Source organism: Choloepus didactylus, chromosome 4 (assembly GCF_015220235.1).
Source record: "Choloepus didactylus isolate mChoDid1 chromosome 4, mChoDid1.pri, whole genome shotgun sequence".
NCBI lineage: Eukaryota > Metazoa > Chordata > Mammalia > Pilosa > Megalonychidae > Choloepus > Choloepus didactylus.
In genome coordinates, this window is record NC_051310.1 from 192,318,883 (window position 1) to 192,336,650 (window position 17,768).

Here is a 17,768-nt window from a genome sequence, read left to right on the forward strand (position 1 = left end):
CGAGGAAGAAGGCCCACCCTTGATCTCCAGGGCAAACTCAACCTTTTGATGTATGTGGGCTGCTCTGCTCTCCTAGCCTGAGGCCTCTTGACTCCAGACCTCAACCTCCATGGCTCTGTCTTTGGAGAAGTTTTTCCTTCAATCTGCTCTTTGTCTTTCTCCTCCAGTCCAGACTGGCAATGGCTCTGTCTATAAAGATCTCACAAAAATTTTGTTGGCTTCACATGAAGCACACAGGGGTCAAAGCCATTAGACAATAGGACTTTCCATAAATCCTTTCTGCTTAACTCCTTTTCTAATGTTGGCTTGTACTGAAATGGTGCCTGGGTTTCATGCTTGGTTAAATCCTCAAGTTGGGCTGTAGCTTCTGGGATTCCATCCCCTGGAAGCTCATAATTTTCCAAGCCATCAACTTCTGGTTTCTTTGAACCCAAGAGTTCAGTTCTAAGTTTATCTCTCTCTGCTCACATTTCACTACAAGCTGCAAGGAGAAGCCACGGTATGTCCTCCACACATAGTCTGGAGATCTCCTCAGCTAAGTACTCCATGTTGTCACTTTCAAATTCTCCCTTCCATCTGACTCCAGGACTCAATTTTGCCAAATTCTCTGCCACTTTAAAACACAGATCACCTTTCTTCCAGTTTGCAAAAACACATTCATCATTTCTGTTCAAGGCCTCGTCAGAAGTATCTTTAGAGTCCACATTTCCACAAACAGTCTCTTCAAAGCAGTTTAGGCTCCTCACAATTCTTCCAGAATCTTCCTCTTATCCATTTAAAAAGCTGTTCCAACATTTTTGGTATTTGCAAACTCAGCAGCAAAAGCACCCCACTTCTGATACCAAAATCTGTTCTAGTTTGCTAATGCTGCTGGAATGCAAAACACCAGAGATGAATTGGCTTTTATAAAAGGGGGTTTATTTGGTTACACAGTTACAGTCTTAAGGCCATAAAATGTCCAAGGTAATGCATCAGCTATCAGGTACCTTTACTGGAGGATGGCCAATAGTGTCCAGAAAACCTCTGTTAGCTGGGAAGCCACGTGGCTGGCATCTGCCCCAAAGTTCTGGTTTCAAAATGGATTTCTCCCAGGATGTTCCTCTCTAGGCTGCAGTTACTCAAATATCACTCTAAGTTGCACTTGGGATATCTGTCCTTTCTCAGCTTCTCCAGAGCAAAAGTCTGCTTTCAAAGGCCATCTTCAAACTGTCTCTCATCTGAAGCTCCTGTGCTTTATTCAAAGTGTCCCTCTTGGCTGTCAGCACATTTATATAGCTCCAATGACCAAGGCCCACCCTGAATGAGTGGAGCCATGCCTCCATGGAAATATCTAATCAGAGGTATCACCTACAGTTGGATGGGGCACATTCCATGGAAACACTCAAAGAATTCCAATCTAATTAGCACTAAAATATCTGCCCCACAAGATTGCATCAAAGATAATTGCATTTGAGGGACATAATACTTTCAAACTGGCACAGTATAATTCTGTAACATAATCATGGAAGTGACATTCCATCACATTTACCGTATTCTATTATTTAGTGACAATACTCATATCCCACCCATACTCAAGGGAAGGAGTGATACAGAGACCAAAAAGGCAACAAAAATCAAATTATTGTAAGGATTTTGGCTGTTACTCTGAATGAAATAGAGCCACTGTATGGCTTTAAACTGTAGGATTTTAGACAGAGGAGTGGACTGACTTAAAACACAAGTCATAAAAGGAACCTCTGAAATTGTATTGAACATAGACTCAGTGGGACAAGAGTAGAATCAAGAAGAATTATGTGTCTATTGCTAAAACCTAGGCAAAAGGTGACTGCAGCTCAGACCAAACTGGTAGGGGAAATTACATGAAAATATAAAAGATTTGGATACAGTTTAAAGGACAACTTCTTTTTTTTTTTTGCTAACAGGTTAGATATGAATTGTGACATCACCAATATTTAGGCTTCACTGTTGTTAGACTGGGTAACTGGAAGTATAGGTTTGTTTGGGGAAGTTTACTTTTTCAGCATTTTTTGGGTAAGAATAATGTGTCATTAATTGTGGAGAAACCTAATAAATATATAGAACTATCACATACTTAGTTGAATGTAAATGTCTGGCATTCAAGTGAGATGTCTATTGTGGACACATAAATTTGTGTCATAAGCATAGAGACAGTACCTAAAGTCAAAAGAATACTCGATTTGAATTTGATAATTTTGATATAACATGAGGAAAGAAGCTGAATCTCTGAACTTTGGTTCCCTAAACACATGGGTGTTCAAAGGAATTTCAGCTAATCTTAATTAAGGGGGGATAAAAGTTTCTTGGTCATTAGCATTTTTTCAGAAATACATATGCAGAGAAAATAACTAAAATACAAGACATAGTGTTTTCTCCCCTCTACCATTTCAACTTCATCACCATTTCTCCTTTCTCCATTTATTTTTTCTTTAACTCTTGATCATCCCTTTGGTCTATTTAGTAATGCTAAACTATAGCAATGAATAGTAATGCAAAACTTGAGGCAAAATAAGTTGCTTTTCAATGGTTTGTCACAAACCAGGAAATTACTGCTTCATGGTCAATGGCACTTGAGCTTTGAGAACTTTTCCAGTAAGGAATATGTGTCCAACTAAGGCTTCCAAATTTTATCATTGGAGTTTGAACATCAAATGCTCACAAAGCCTCCTAAAATGGTATTATATGACTTTCTTGGCCACAGTTTAGTGTTCAGACTTCTACTGGAAAAAAGTCTTCATCATTTTCTTCCCCAGAGATGGAGTTTTATTGCCTAGTCATCACAGACTGACACTTGTTGCCCCAAATCACTTGTGAACAGTACATGAATTAAAATGTAAATGTAATGAGCTGCCATCAAAAATATAAATCAAAAATACAAAAATGCTTATCCTAGTCATTGGTCATACTCAGGGAGGAGCTTCCATAGAAAATATTTTCTTGATAAATGTAGAACAAGGGGCATTATTGGTTATGACCTCAAGTAGCTGTAGCCCAAAATATCCCTCCTAACACTGAAGTACATATGCCAGGGTAACTGACCTGGGTATTTTACCTAATTACCAGTAAGCTTCTTCCCTGCCTTATGATTGTGCCCAATGCTTAATGAGAAATTTTATTCCATGACATAATGTTCTGTATCAACTTCTCTTAATATCTTCTCTTTTTGCTTGGATTATAATTGTATTTCATATTGTACTGCAATGCTCTTTTGTCTTATGTACCACTCAATGATCTTTTCATTATGCATAATCCATTTTTTGAAGAGTTGATTTTTATAATTTAAAACTCACAATATTATAAAATTTTCACAAATTCAGTAAAGAAGTGTTTGGGCCAGTATCCATTGACTTAAATTACACACACACAACAAAAAACAGCTGAATATTATGAATATATATTGATTACCATGGCAAACAAAATATTAAAGTACAGAGAGATTATGGCTCAATGCCATGAATATATTTATTATAGCAAGAATTGTCCTTATTTGAAAAAGAAGTTATGAGATTTTCTCTATTGTACATGCTCAAATGTTGGATGGAAGTCCACATCGAAGGTTGTTTCATTGGAACCAATAATAAAATAGGGGATTTAAAAGCTGATATTTATGATCATTTAGGATCATAAGTAGTTATTGGAGTGATTTTACACTGTCCCATGAGCCAAAAGATTTGATCTAGATTCAGTAATGTCAGAACTGCTTGCAACAATATAAATTAGGCAGAAAAAATGGACAAATTATTAGACTGCATGAGAAACAGGGAGAAGAGAAACAAAAACCAGAATAATGTATAAAACATGGAAGGTAAAGACATAAACACAATGGAATCTTGCTCACAAGCTATAATGCAGAGTAGAATGGGAGTGAGTTTGGGTTTCCAAAAATCTTGCTGTGCTTGATGCTTTGTCACTCAATGGGGAATCAGAATGAAATAAAATGTCAGTCTGTGCCCTGTGCTTATTTTGCCTACTTCCTCAACCATTCTACCAGGAGAAGATATATTTTAACATAATGATGACAAATTTTTCTCTTCCTTATCAATCAGAATTTGCAAGTGAAGTCTTCCCCTCTGCTGCCTCAAATCACACTTTGCTGCACCATAACTTTCTCATGGCATTTTTAACTTCCAAATTCCTCAGAGTATAAATCAAAGGATTGAGCAAGGGAGTAAAAATAGTGTAAAACAAGGCCACCAACTTATCCTCTGGAAATGTGATTGGAGGATGAATGTATGTGAATACACATGGTACATAGAATAAGGTGATCACAATTATGTAGGAGGTGCAGGTTGAGAGGGCTTTCTTTCTCACTTCTGCAATCTGGTTACTCAAAGAATGTAGGATTAAAATTTAGGAGATAATCAGGATTATAAAACTCACCATACATATGGTTCCACTATTAAAGACTATGAGAAGATTTATGACATAAATGTCCATGCAGGCAAGTTTCAACAGAGATTCCAAATCACAGAAGAATTGATCAATAACATTAGGGCCACAGAAGGGTAATTTCAAAGGTAAAATAATCTGTGCTGAAGAATGGATACAAGATCCCCCCCATGCCAGATACACCAGCACAGCACAGTCAATGTCTGTTCATGATGTTGTGTATCTCATGGGGCTCAGAAATGGCCACATAGTGATCAAAGGACATGAGGACAAGCACCAGAATCTCCATGCACCCAAAGAAGTGAAATGCAAAGATCTGTGTCATGAATTAATTGTAGGAGATGAGTTTGTTCTCCAATACAGCATCTCTAATCATCCTGGGTGCTGTGGTTTTGGAGAAACAGGCATCAGCAAAGAATAAGTAGAAAAAGAAGAAATACATGGGACTTCCAAGCATGTGACTGTATCTGATGGTCATCACAATAAGGAAATTTGCAGAGTTGCAAGGTAGATAAATGAGAAGACCACAAACACTATTTCCTCCCTTAGAATATCCTGTGTGAACCCCAAACAGAATAAACTCTTTCACACTGCTATTCAGGTCCATGATTACAGTACATGTAGAAAGGACAAAGTTGAGAAATGGCTTATCTGCAAAGAAAATGATGAAGTTGTGATTTAGCAAAAGCAGTGAACTTGGATTCTGCATTACTCCTCTATAGTTCTAATTTCATGAACACTAACTCAGTAGTCCTAAAAGCTTTCCATGCATTATAATAATAGGGAAAATTGTTTTTTTTTAATGTGGATGCTTGTGCATTAACTCTGGAGACTTCCTGTGTGAAACCAAAGTTTGCAGGAGAAAAACAAAACCATGAATTTGGTTGATTTTACTGTCAAGGTCTGAGAATTGCTGATTTGGCTGTTTACCTTGAGCAAGTAATGTTAATATTTTAAAACTTTTAATTTATATGAAAATTAGAGATTCTAATCATACTTTAAGTATATGCATATGTACATGATTTATATGTGCATAGATATTGCTCTCAATAACAGAAAAACCAATATTCCTATATAATTCAAAAATATTAAATTTGAGATTCCCTTTTAAGAAAAGTATTTCTTGAATTAGGTGGCATTTTGCACTCATTAATCCTGACCTATTAAGTATTTTGAATTTGGTAGGCTTTAAGAAGAAAGTATTGCTACAACTTTTGGCTGATCATGCTTATAATTTAATCTTCATTGTCAGTTAGAACCCATGAGATGTTAAAATAAATCACTGATGCTGGCATTATCGAGAGAAGTTTCTATGTATGTGAAACCATCTATTACTTATGTGAGATGCATAGTATTTATTTTCACATCATATGGATACAATCTGATGTATCATTTCTTATATTTATTTAATCTGAATAATATCTTTACTCACATATGATTCTCTTACCCCTATCTTTCAGAGGTTTTCTGTTCCAATATTGGATTCTCTTAAAAAATCTCTAAAAATACATTTCTGTATTTCCATATATATATATATATATATTTCATTGTTCTACTTTATTCCTTGTTCACATACATAAGTATCTATAAAAATGCAATCATGCTTTAATATTACCATATATTCTGATTTTCATTTTGGATGTTTAAAAGCATTTTTCTGTATAACTAAAGGGCATGCATAATGCAATTATATATTTTAGCACTTGTAAATTTGCTTATAAAATGTATTAATGTTAAATATTAACCTTTATTTTTATTCATTTAAGAGGTTTTCAAATTTTCAGTGATAAAAATCTATTGACTGAATTTTTTCTCGGCTTTAAACTTTTCCTTATTTTTAATAATTTCATCAAAACAAATCCATGGGGTATCTGTGGCAATAGATATGAATATTTCATAGTTGTATGTAACTTTTAAAATAGAATTTCAACTTACTATTATCAATATTTAATGGAAAGATTTTCAATACAGAAACCATATAGTTACATAATAAAATATGCAAAGTTTATAGTAGATTAGAGGGTTAAAAATAAAGTGTCCACACAAAATTCATGATTTCACAATCTGTCCAGAAATAGGTGTCAGTCCCTCACATAATATTCCAGTTTTTAAAAGTTTATTTATTTATTTATTTTGTTTAAAGACCTCATTGTAGGTAAAAATTGGACCATTGTTCTCTACTGTTTTGAAAGACAAGTATATGATAAAGTTTTCTGATGGAAATCAAATATTATCATTTTTGCTAAATTAATAGAATGCAAACCATGACATACATTTCTTTGATTACCATTGATGGTATAATCTCTTTCTATCTTTACTGTTCCTTCATATATTTTATATGTTCTGAATTATAGCAATGGTTTTGAATTAATATTTTCATATCTCTAAGTTTTAAGGGCTTCCAATTTTTTTATTCATTCCTACACAGTCAAATCTATCAAAATATTTTCTCTTTGCAGTTTAGTTTATTCTTCAAATTAGGAAAGTTAACATCTTTGTTTATTTGTATTCTTTCTATGCTTTTAAATATTAAGATAGAAATATGGAATTTATTTTAATATGAGTTATTTGATACTCTCCCTTTTTCTGACTAATCAATTAATAAATAATTGATTAATAACAAAAGATCATTAATAACACAAGAATTCCACACAATAGTCTGTGATAATACCAAATGAATTGTGGTTCCAAAAGTTGAGATTCCTAGAAAATGAGTCCATTGGTCAGCAAAGGTTCAAAAAATTAGAAAGAAGTGGAATTACGGTTTTAAATGTGTGAAACTGAAGTTTCCAAGAAGATTCTTTGTAACTCAGGTATTTAATTAGCTTATACAAGTTTCCCCTTGTGAGAATATTTCAAAATTAGTAATGCCAATTGTCCATTTACTCTAATAAATCTACAAAATTTAAATAAAATTTGAAGATTTTTGAAGTCCAGCTGAAATAATATTAGCTCAGTGTGAAGACATCAGCTAATGTCATGATAACTAGTATCTCTGGATGGCAGTTGCAGTTATAAGTATAAAAGAGAAAGCAAATTAATATTTAATTAATTTTGATATATTATTTTCCTAATGGAGTGTAAAGGAAAAAAAAAAGGGAATATACTTGGTCTTGAGGAGAGGAGCATTTAGGTGGTAAATGAAATGAAAATATTATAAGAGAAGCATGCAATGCTTCAGGTACACATCAAGATGACTGTTCTAAAAATTTCATTCAATAAATTAACAAGTTTTGAGAGATAAATTTGGGATAGATCATAGACAGCCATGAAAGCCAAATCATGCAATAATATTTTGATTATTTTCAGTTTAGCAGAGAATATTTGAGGACATGGTTATAGGAATTCATTACCTGAGAAGTTGGATTCCTCAGCTCAGATGAAAACAAGCTCAGAGTTTATCACTGACTCCAGCCATTATTTCCTAAAATTCACAGACTGTCTATATATCTGATTAGGGGGTGGAAGGTGGGGTATATCTCAGTAATGAAGCATGTTATTTTCTCTTATTTAATATCATTAATTTTTTTTTATTTTAAGAGCTGACAATTTAACCAGTTAGCATTATATCTTGTCCAAAAATTCTATATGTAGTTCCAAGTTTTCTCTACCTGTAAGCCCTAGGTGACTATTTTACTCTGACTCCCTTTATGTAAGTATGTAATAGAAAAAAAAATAATCCAAATTATATATTATTCTTAAACTATGACCTTATACTTTAAACTTGTTTTCATTTTTCTTACTTCATTTCTCATGTGTCCATTCTTGTGTTGTACTATGGCATTTTTTCTCTTCACTTTTAGATACACAGTTTGATACATGATACAGAGAGATTTGCAGAGTTCAGTTGTTCCAGAAATAGGATAGACTATTAGTAGATGGTGTCTCTCTCTAGATCCAACATTCATGTCACATAAAACATCAATCTCAAATGTCCATTTAAATTGCACACTAGAAAAAAGAATTTGATGCCAAATGATACCTTAAGTTCCTGTCCTTATCCCAATATCAATTCTTGTAAACTTCACTGTGAGACAAATAGGAAAGCAGAAAACTAGATACATAATGAATAATGACAAAGGGAAGAAAGGGCAGAAACTGAATGAATTCAGAGGAGATAGTAGAGTGAAAGTGAGCAGACAGCAGGGAAGAAAGAAGAGCCAGGAACAGGACAATGAAAGACACATAGAAGGGAGATGAGAAGAGTGTTAGAAAGGATCCTTATACCAAGATTTTATTATGGGTATCAGATTCTTTGCCCCTGACCCACTGTACTATTACTTGCCTCCAAACCAGAGAGAGGGTAAAGTTATGTGTCATGGGCAAGTGTTGCCATGGGCCTTAAATAACCAAGACAAGTGTGAAGTACAGTCCTAATACCCTCACTCAGGTACATCACAACTAAACTTACTCTTCAAATGAGGACATACCAAAGAACAGACTAACCTCAACATCACAGTGTGGTTTTCTCCCCTTACATGAGCACAGAGGTTTTTGAGAAGTACTGCAGTGCTGCACTGAATCCAGAGAATTCATATGAACCCCTGACCACTGTAACTCTTCATTTTGAAATATTCTCTGGAGCTCCATAATTTTGAATGAGATGAGCTGAATATAAAGTCCACCTCAACAGTACTGAGGAGGCAATGGGAAGAAAATATTCCATAGAGACTGGTACACTTACGTCCTATGAGCAAATAGATGACTTCTATTAAAGTACATTATTCATAGCTTTTGCTTTCATTTACTTAGAGGTGAATTTTATGAAGTCTTGATAAAGTATGCAAACTATACTTCATTGAGATTTAGCAAAGTTTTCTATCACAGAAAGTTATGTGAATGGGGAGTTTATGGAAAAAGGAGACTCTACCTGTGGCCAGATGTCACATGGTTCCTCCTAGAAGCACTGGGTTAGACAAGACAGCATCTACATCACTGCATGGGGGATATAAAAAAAATAGGAGAAGTTTCTTAATACGGTTCTTGAAAACATCTTTATGGAAGAAACTGACCCCATGCTCTGAGGGAGAAATGACTTGGAGGCCAGCTCTATTCCCAATTTGTCTTTTAGAGAAGCATAAGTTAAATGTTTCTCTTTCCACTGAATTGGATATTTATAGTAATTCTCACAAAACTTTACAAGACAAGTTTTCAGCATCAGCAACTCCAAGGAAATCCTTACTCCCTAACCAGTCCCAAAGGATTATCAGATTGGCTACCCTGCTCAGTGAAAGGCAAAAGCCATCCTTGGGGCTAATTAGTAAAACCTGCAACACACTTTGAATTACAGGTGAGAAAACACCTTTCCATTCTCCATATTATTTGTTTAAACACATCTCTTCTAGAGGCATGAAAGCCTTTGACTTTATTTGAAAGTCACAAAGGTGAAACCTACATGTAGATGGGAGTCCTGGCCTCACAAGTTAAATGCTATGTGAACTTAAGTTTCTTCACCTCTTTAATTTTCAATATTTTGTTTTGTAAAAAGTAATTCATAATAACAGTAATTCATTTAACATAATTAACATTAGCTAATGACTTTTCTAATTCCATCTATATTTTTAAGTCAGTGTAAGATAAAGACAAGAAAAGTAAAAGATAAAAGAATTACTGCATACTTATCTTTATATTTTCCTTTAATTTTTAAAGATATGCATGAAAGTATAATCACAGAAGAATGTTGAATTTTTGAGTTGAATGTAGTTGCAAGCTATTCAAGATGGGACAGATTACCTTACAAAATTTCTCTCCTACATGAGAGACTGTATTAAAACCCACAATTCTGACTCAAGAATGAAGTGCTTTGAACATAATAACTTCAATGAGGATAAGTGAAAAGTCTGGTGGGTGTGGGAGAGAAGGTGGGAGTCAAAATGGAGTTTGGAGAATGGCATGAATAAATTGTCACTGCTTTGCAGTTTTTTTGAAGGGCATGGTAGCAACCAGTACTTCTAAGTGTCTCAGAAAACTTCTGGTATAAAATCATACACAACATGTGAACTTTTTTGTTAAATATGCACTGGAAGAATCTTGAGGAAGGATTTTGGTAAGTCACTTACAATCTCTGAGCTTGAGCTTCCACATATTAAATGGAAATAGGAAGACTCACCTGTAAAAATTTATCTAAACACTAAGTATACAAAACATGAAAAGAAATATTCCATGGATCAGAGAAAGTACATAAGAGGTATTTATTTATGTTTATTAATTCTCTTTAAACATGTGGAATTGAGGCCAAAGGTAGGGAAAAACCTCACCCAAGCTCATATAGCTAATTTGCAACACAATTGAATTTAGAATCCAAATCTCTGAATGAAAAGTCTAAATCTCTTTTCTTTTAATAAGATAAGACATTAATATCATAAATTTCTTTGATCCAGGAAATAAGACAGGCAATGAATGAGCTCCCTCATCACATATCCCAGTAAAAGGAACCTAAACTAACTCCCAGCTCTGGGGGAATTTATGTTTGGGAAATCTTTGCAAAAGGTTGTTTCAAAGGAGATCACTGAACTGCTCAAAGGGAAGAAGCTGAGTCAATGATCCCTAGATGTTTCCTGAAGTTCTGAATTGCTTCAAGCAGCAAGAGAGAAGCAATTCACCACATAAAAAAGCAATATAAGATTAAGGACTGACTATTCATTTGGCACCATGGAGGTAAGAATGCAGTGGTATGATGTATTTAAAATTCTAAAAGAGAAAATTTGCCAGCTAAGAATTTTTTAACAAGCAAAGCCCTCTTTCAAAATTGAAGGAGAACTTAAAATTTTCACAGACAAACAAATGCTGAGAGAATTTGTTAACAAGTGACCTGCCCTACAATAACTAATAAGGGAAGTTCTACTGGATGAGTAAAAAAAGAAGGAGGAGAGAGATCTGGAGAAGGGCACAGAACTCAAGAGTCTCAGTATGGGTACAATAAAAGAAATAGAAATAAAGTAAAAATAGATCTGACAAATAAAGCCAAAGGATAGGATGGCTGATTCAATGTTATAACATTGATGTGAATGGATTAAACTCAGCAATTAAAAGCTATAGCTTGGCAGAATGTATTAAAAACATGATCTATTAGTATGTTGTTTACAAGACAGTCATCTTAGACCTAGAGACACAAAGAAATTGGAAGTGACAGGAAGGAAAAACATATTCCATACAAGTTACAGCCAAAAGAAAGAAGGGCTAGCCATAATAACTTCAGATAAAATAGACTTTAAATCCAAGGATGTTATAAGAGACAAAGAAGGATGCTATATAGTAATAAAAGGGACTATTCAGCAAGACAAAATAACAACCATAAACATTCTTGCAACCAATCAAGGTGCTTCAAAATATATGAGACAAATATTGGCAAAAGTAAAGAAAGCAATAAAGTTTCCACAATAATCATGGAAGACTTCAATATGATACTCTCCCTTATAGATAGATCATCTGGATAGAAGACCAATAAGGAAATTGAGAACTTAAACAACATAATAAATGAATTAGACCTAACAGATGTATCTATATATATAGCACATTACATCCCAAATTGCCAGATATACATTTTTCTCTAGTGCTCATAGAACATTCTCCTGCATAGATCATATGTTGGGGCATAAAGCAAGCCTCAATAAATTAAAAAAAAAAAGTTTAAAGGTATTGAAAACTCATTCTCTGAGAACAATGGAAATACAACTAGAGGTTATCAATTATCAAGGAAGCAGAACACTCAGAAATATCTGGAGTTTAAAAACACTCTCTTAAACAATCAGTGGGTCAAAGAAAAAATAGCAAGAGAAATTGCTAAATATCTAGAGACAAATGAAAATTAGAACACAATGTATCAAATTTATGGGATTCAACAAATGTGGTGTTTTGAGAGAAAATTATAGCACTAAATGCACACATTGAAATGGAAGAAAGCTAAAATCAAAGAACTAATGGAACAACAGAAGAAGTTGGAAAATGATTAGCAAACTAAACCTAAAGCAAGTAGAACAATAGAAATAGCAAGGATTAAGGCAGAAATAAGTGATATGGACTACAAAAAAAAAAAAAAATAGGGAGAATAAATAAACCAAAAGTTGGTTCTCTGAGAAGATCAACAAGATTGACAAACCTTAGCTAGAGTGGCAAAGTAAAAAAGACAGAAGAACCAGATAAACAAAATAATAAATGAGAAGGGTGATATTACTTTGGTTCCTGAAGAAATACAAAATAAGAGAAGACCATGAACATCTCTATGCCAATAAACTAGATAATTTAGAGGAAATGGAAAATTTCCTGGAAACACATGAACAACCTAGACTGAATAAAGATATAGAAGAACTCAGCAAAACAATCAAAGTGAAGAGATCCAATCAGTTATCAGTAAGCTTCCTGTAAATAAAATCCCAGGTCCAGATGGCTTCACAGGGGAATTCTACAAAACATTCCAAAAAGAACTGACACCATTCCTACATAAACTCTTTTAAAAAATTGGAGAAAAAAAGAACACTACCTATCTCATTTTATGAGACCAACTTCTCTCTAATACCAAAACCAGATAAAGATGCTACAAAAATGGAAAACTATAGGCCAATTTCACCAATGAATATAGATGCAAAAATCCTCAAAATATTCCTGCAAACTGAATTTAAAGACACATTAAAAAAAATTATACACCCTGACCAAGTGGGGTTCATCCCAGGCATGCAAACATGGTTCATAATAAGAAAATCAATCAATATAATAAAACACATTAACAAATCAGAAGCAAAAATCAAATGATCATTTCAATAGATGCTGAAAAAATCATTTGACAAAATCCAGCATGTTTATGATAAAAACACTTCAAAATTAGGAATTGAAGGAAACTTCCTCAATGTGATAAAGGAATTATATGAAAAACCCACAGCCAACGTAGTACTCAATGGTGAGAGACTGAAAGCTTTCCCTCTAAGAACAGGAACAAGACAAGGATGTCCATTGTCAGCACTATTTTTCAACATTGTGCTAGAAGTTCTAGCCAGAGCAATTTGGCAAGAAAAAGAAATAAACAACATCCAAATTGGAAAGGAAGAAGCAAAACTCTCATTATTTGCAGATAATATGATCTTATACTTGGAAAACCCTGAGAAATCAATGACACACCTACTTGAGCTAAAAAACAAATTTAGCAAATTGGCAGAGTATAAGATTAAAGCACATAAGTCAGTAACATTTCTATACAGTAGAAATGACATAACTGAAGAGACACTCAAGAAAAAGATTCCATTCTCAATAGCAATTAAAAAAAAATAAGTACCTAGGAATAAACTTATCAAAGGATGTAAAAGACCTCTATACAGTAAAGTATATAACTCCACTAAAAGAAATAGATGATGAACAAAGAGATGTAGATATAGTCCATGTTCATGGGTAGGAAGGTTAAACATAGTTAAGATGTCAATACTACCCAAACTGATCTACAGATTTAATGCAATTCCCACCAAAATTCCAACAATTTACTTTGGAGACATGGTAAAACTAGTCATCAATTTTTTTTTGGAATTGAAAGATGCTTCATATTGCTAAAAATATTCTAAAAAAGAAAAACAAAGTGGGAGGACTTACACTGCCTTACTTTGAAGCCTACTATAAAGCCACAGTATTCAAAACAGCATGGTATTGACAGAAAGATAGACATATTGGTCAATGAATTTGAATTGAGAATTGAGAATTAGACCCCAGATCTATGGTCAACTGATTTTTGATAAGGCCCCAAAATCCACTAATTGGACATAACAGTCTCTTTAACAAATAGGGCTGGGAGAATTGGATATCTATAACTAAAAGAATGAAAGAGGACCCCTACCTCGCACCCTATACAAAAATTAATTCAGCATGGATCAAAGATATCAGTTTAAGAGACTGCAAATAAAACTCCTACAAGATAATGTAGAGAAACATCTTCAAGACCTAGTATTAGGAGGTTGCTTCTTAGACCTTACATGTAAAGCACAAGCAATTAAAGAAAAAATAGATAAATGGAATCTTCTCAGAATTAAAAGCTTCTGTACTTCAAAGGAATTTGTTAAAAAGGTGAAAAGACAGCCAACTCAATGGGAGAAAATATTTGGAAACCATCAATATGATAAGAGACTGGTATTATGTATATATAAAGAAATCTTACAGCTCAACATTAGTATAAATAGCCCAATTATAAAATGGGCAAAAGATATGAAAAGACATTTCTCTTAAGAGGAAATACAAATGGCTAAAAAAACACATGAGAAAGTGTTCATTTTTTGCTAACTATTAGGGAGATGAAAATCAAGACCATAATGAGGTATCATCTCACATCAATAAGGATGGCTGCCATTAAACAAACAAGAAACTACAAATGCTGGATATGATGTGGAGAAATGGGAACTCTTATTTATTGCTGCTGGGACTGTATTATGGTTCAGCCACTTTGTAAGTCAGTTCAGTAGTTGCTAAGAGAACTAGGTATTGAGTTACCCTACAATCCAGCAATCTCACTTCTCAGTATTTACCAGAGGACCTGAAAGCAGTGACAAGAACAGATATTTGCACACCAATGTTCATAGCAGTGTTCACAATTTCCAAGAGATAGAAACAATCTGAATGTCCTACATCAGATGAGTGGATAAACATAATGTGGGACATAAATACAATGGAATACTACAGAGCAATGAGAAGGAGTGAGGTCGTGAAGCATATGATAACATGGATGAACCTAGAGGACATAATTTTGAGTGAAATAAGTCAGTTACAAAAGGAGAGATATTGTATGTTACCAATAATGTGAACTAGTGAAGGGGAATTATAATTTAGTAAGAACCAGACAAGATAATGAGGGTAACCTTAATGATACGGGAATGCTTAAGAATGACCATGTTTCATTAATTTTCTTGTGGTACGGTAGGAGCATAATGGAAGCTATGAAGTAATTTTAAGATATTTCCTTTTCTTATTCCTTTTCTATGTCTTATTTGGAAATGTTTATTTTTTATTTTTATTTTTAATAAAGTTAGTAAAAGAAAAGAATTGAATTGGCCATGAGTACTCATTAAATATGAAATATTCATTGTAAGATGAATGACTGGATTACCAAACTGGACACCAGGTTTTGGTGAAGCAATTTTGAGGCATGTTCTAGTTTGCTAATGCTGCTGGAATGCAAGACACCAGAAATGGATTGACTTTTATAAAAGGGGGTTTATTTGGTTACAAAGTTACAGTCTTACAGCCATAAAGTATCCATCAACAAAGGATACCTTCACTGGAGAAAGATGTTAGCTGGGAAGGCTTGTGGCTGGAATCTGCTTGCATTTCAAAATGGCATTCTCCAAAATGTCTGCATCAGCTTCCAACAACCATCTTCAAAATGTCTGTCTCAGCTCCAGCTCACTGTGAGCTCTTTCTGTCTGAGCTTATATAGTGATCCAGTAAACTAAACAAAGTCCATGCTGAATGGGTGGGGCCACACCTCCATGGAAATTAGCTAGAGTTATCACCTACAGTTGGGTGGGTCATATCTCATGGACACTGAACCAATAGGTTCCAACCCAATCCACACTAATACATCTGCCCCCAGAGGAATGCATTTAAGAACATAGCTTTTTCTGGGAGATATAAACATACAAACTGGCACAAGGCAATATCAAATATTGTTAACTGTGGGTGTTTAATCATTTGAACCATAGAAATGGGAATAGATTACAATTGAGGTCTGCATTATTTTAGGTTTCTATTCACCCCTTTCTGACATTGAATCTTAGGATAAATTAGAGCCCTATTTTAAATTCTCTCCATTTAAAGTTGTTTCTTACTTAGATTAGGTATCCAGGAAATAATTCATAAACTCTGGTCATATTCAAATTGGAAAACTGGACAGTAGGTTGTGCCAGTTTGGAAATATTATGTCCCCCAATAAAAGCTATGTTCTTTAATGCAACCTCATGGGGGTAGATTTATACCTCTTTTGATTTGGGTGGAATCTTTTGATTGTTTCCATGGAGATGTGACTCACCCAATTGTGGGTGATAACTTTGATTAGATTTTTTTCCCTTGAGGTCTGTCCCTGCCTATTCAGAGTGGGTCTTGATTAGTTCACTGGAGTATTTAAGAGAGAAGCTAAGAGCTGACACAGGCCCAGATGCTTGCTGACACCAAGAGATACTTGACAATATGGACAGATGGACCAGCAGAAGCCAGCCACATACCTTCTCAGCTGACAAAGGTGTTTCAGATGCCATCATCAATTCTTCAGTGAAGGTATCCTTTTGTTAATGCCTTATTGTGGACACTTTCATGGCCTTAGGATGGTAAATTTGTGACCAAATTAACCCCCTTTATAAAATCCCATCCATTTCTGGTATTTTGCATGATGACAGCATTAGCAAACCAGAATATGGGTGTTTGTGTATGAATATACATGGGACTGAACGGATGGCAGCAATAACAAAGTAGGAAGTGCAGGTGGAGAGAATATTTTGCCTTCTGTCTACATTTTAGTTGCTCAGAGTGTAGAAAATAACATTATAGGAGGTAAACAGGAATAAGAATCACACCATGCATTTGGACCCACTATTGGACACAACTAGTAAATTATCATATAGTTGTCCAGATAAGCAAGTTTCAAAAAGTGCTGCAAGTCACAGAAATAATGATCAATGGCATTGATGCCACAGAAGGGCAATCTCAAATCTAGAAAAAAAAAAACTATGCTAAAGAATGGATACAAGATCTTACTCAAGCCAGAATCAGCCACAAAACCCAGACAGACAAGTTCATGATGGGCATGTACTGCAGGCTCTTTCTTAGAAATGGTCACATAATGACAAAAGGCCATGTGAATGAGCATAGAGATCTCCAGGCAACTAAAGAAATTGGCTGCAAAGACCTGAGTCATGCAGTCATTATAGGAAATGGTGTTTGTCTAACAAGGGCCTCTGTTCTGGTTTTCTAATTCTTCCATTTTGCAAAGTGCCAAAAATGGATTGGCTTTTATAAAGGGGGTTTATTTGGTTACAAAGTTACAGTCTCAAGGCCATGAAGTGCCCACAATTAGACATCAACAATAGGGTACCTTCACTGGAGAAAGGTCATTGGCATACAGAAAACCTTTATAAGCTGGCAAGACATGTGTCTGGTGTCTGCAGATCTCTGGTTGCATTTCAAAATGGTGTTTTCCAAAATGTCAGTGTCAGCTTTCAATGGCCATCTTTGACATATCTCTTTAAGCTGCTCTGTGTTCCTTCTGTTTGTCAGCTCTTTCATATGGCTCCAGTGATTTAATTCAGAACCACCCTCAATAGGTGAGGTAACATCTCCATGGAGATTGTCCAATCAAAGGACTTACCCACAGTTGATTGGTTCATATCTCCATGGAATCA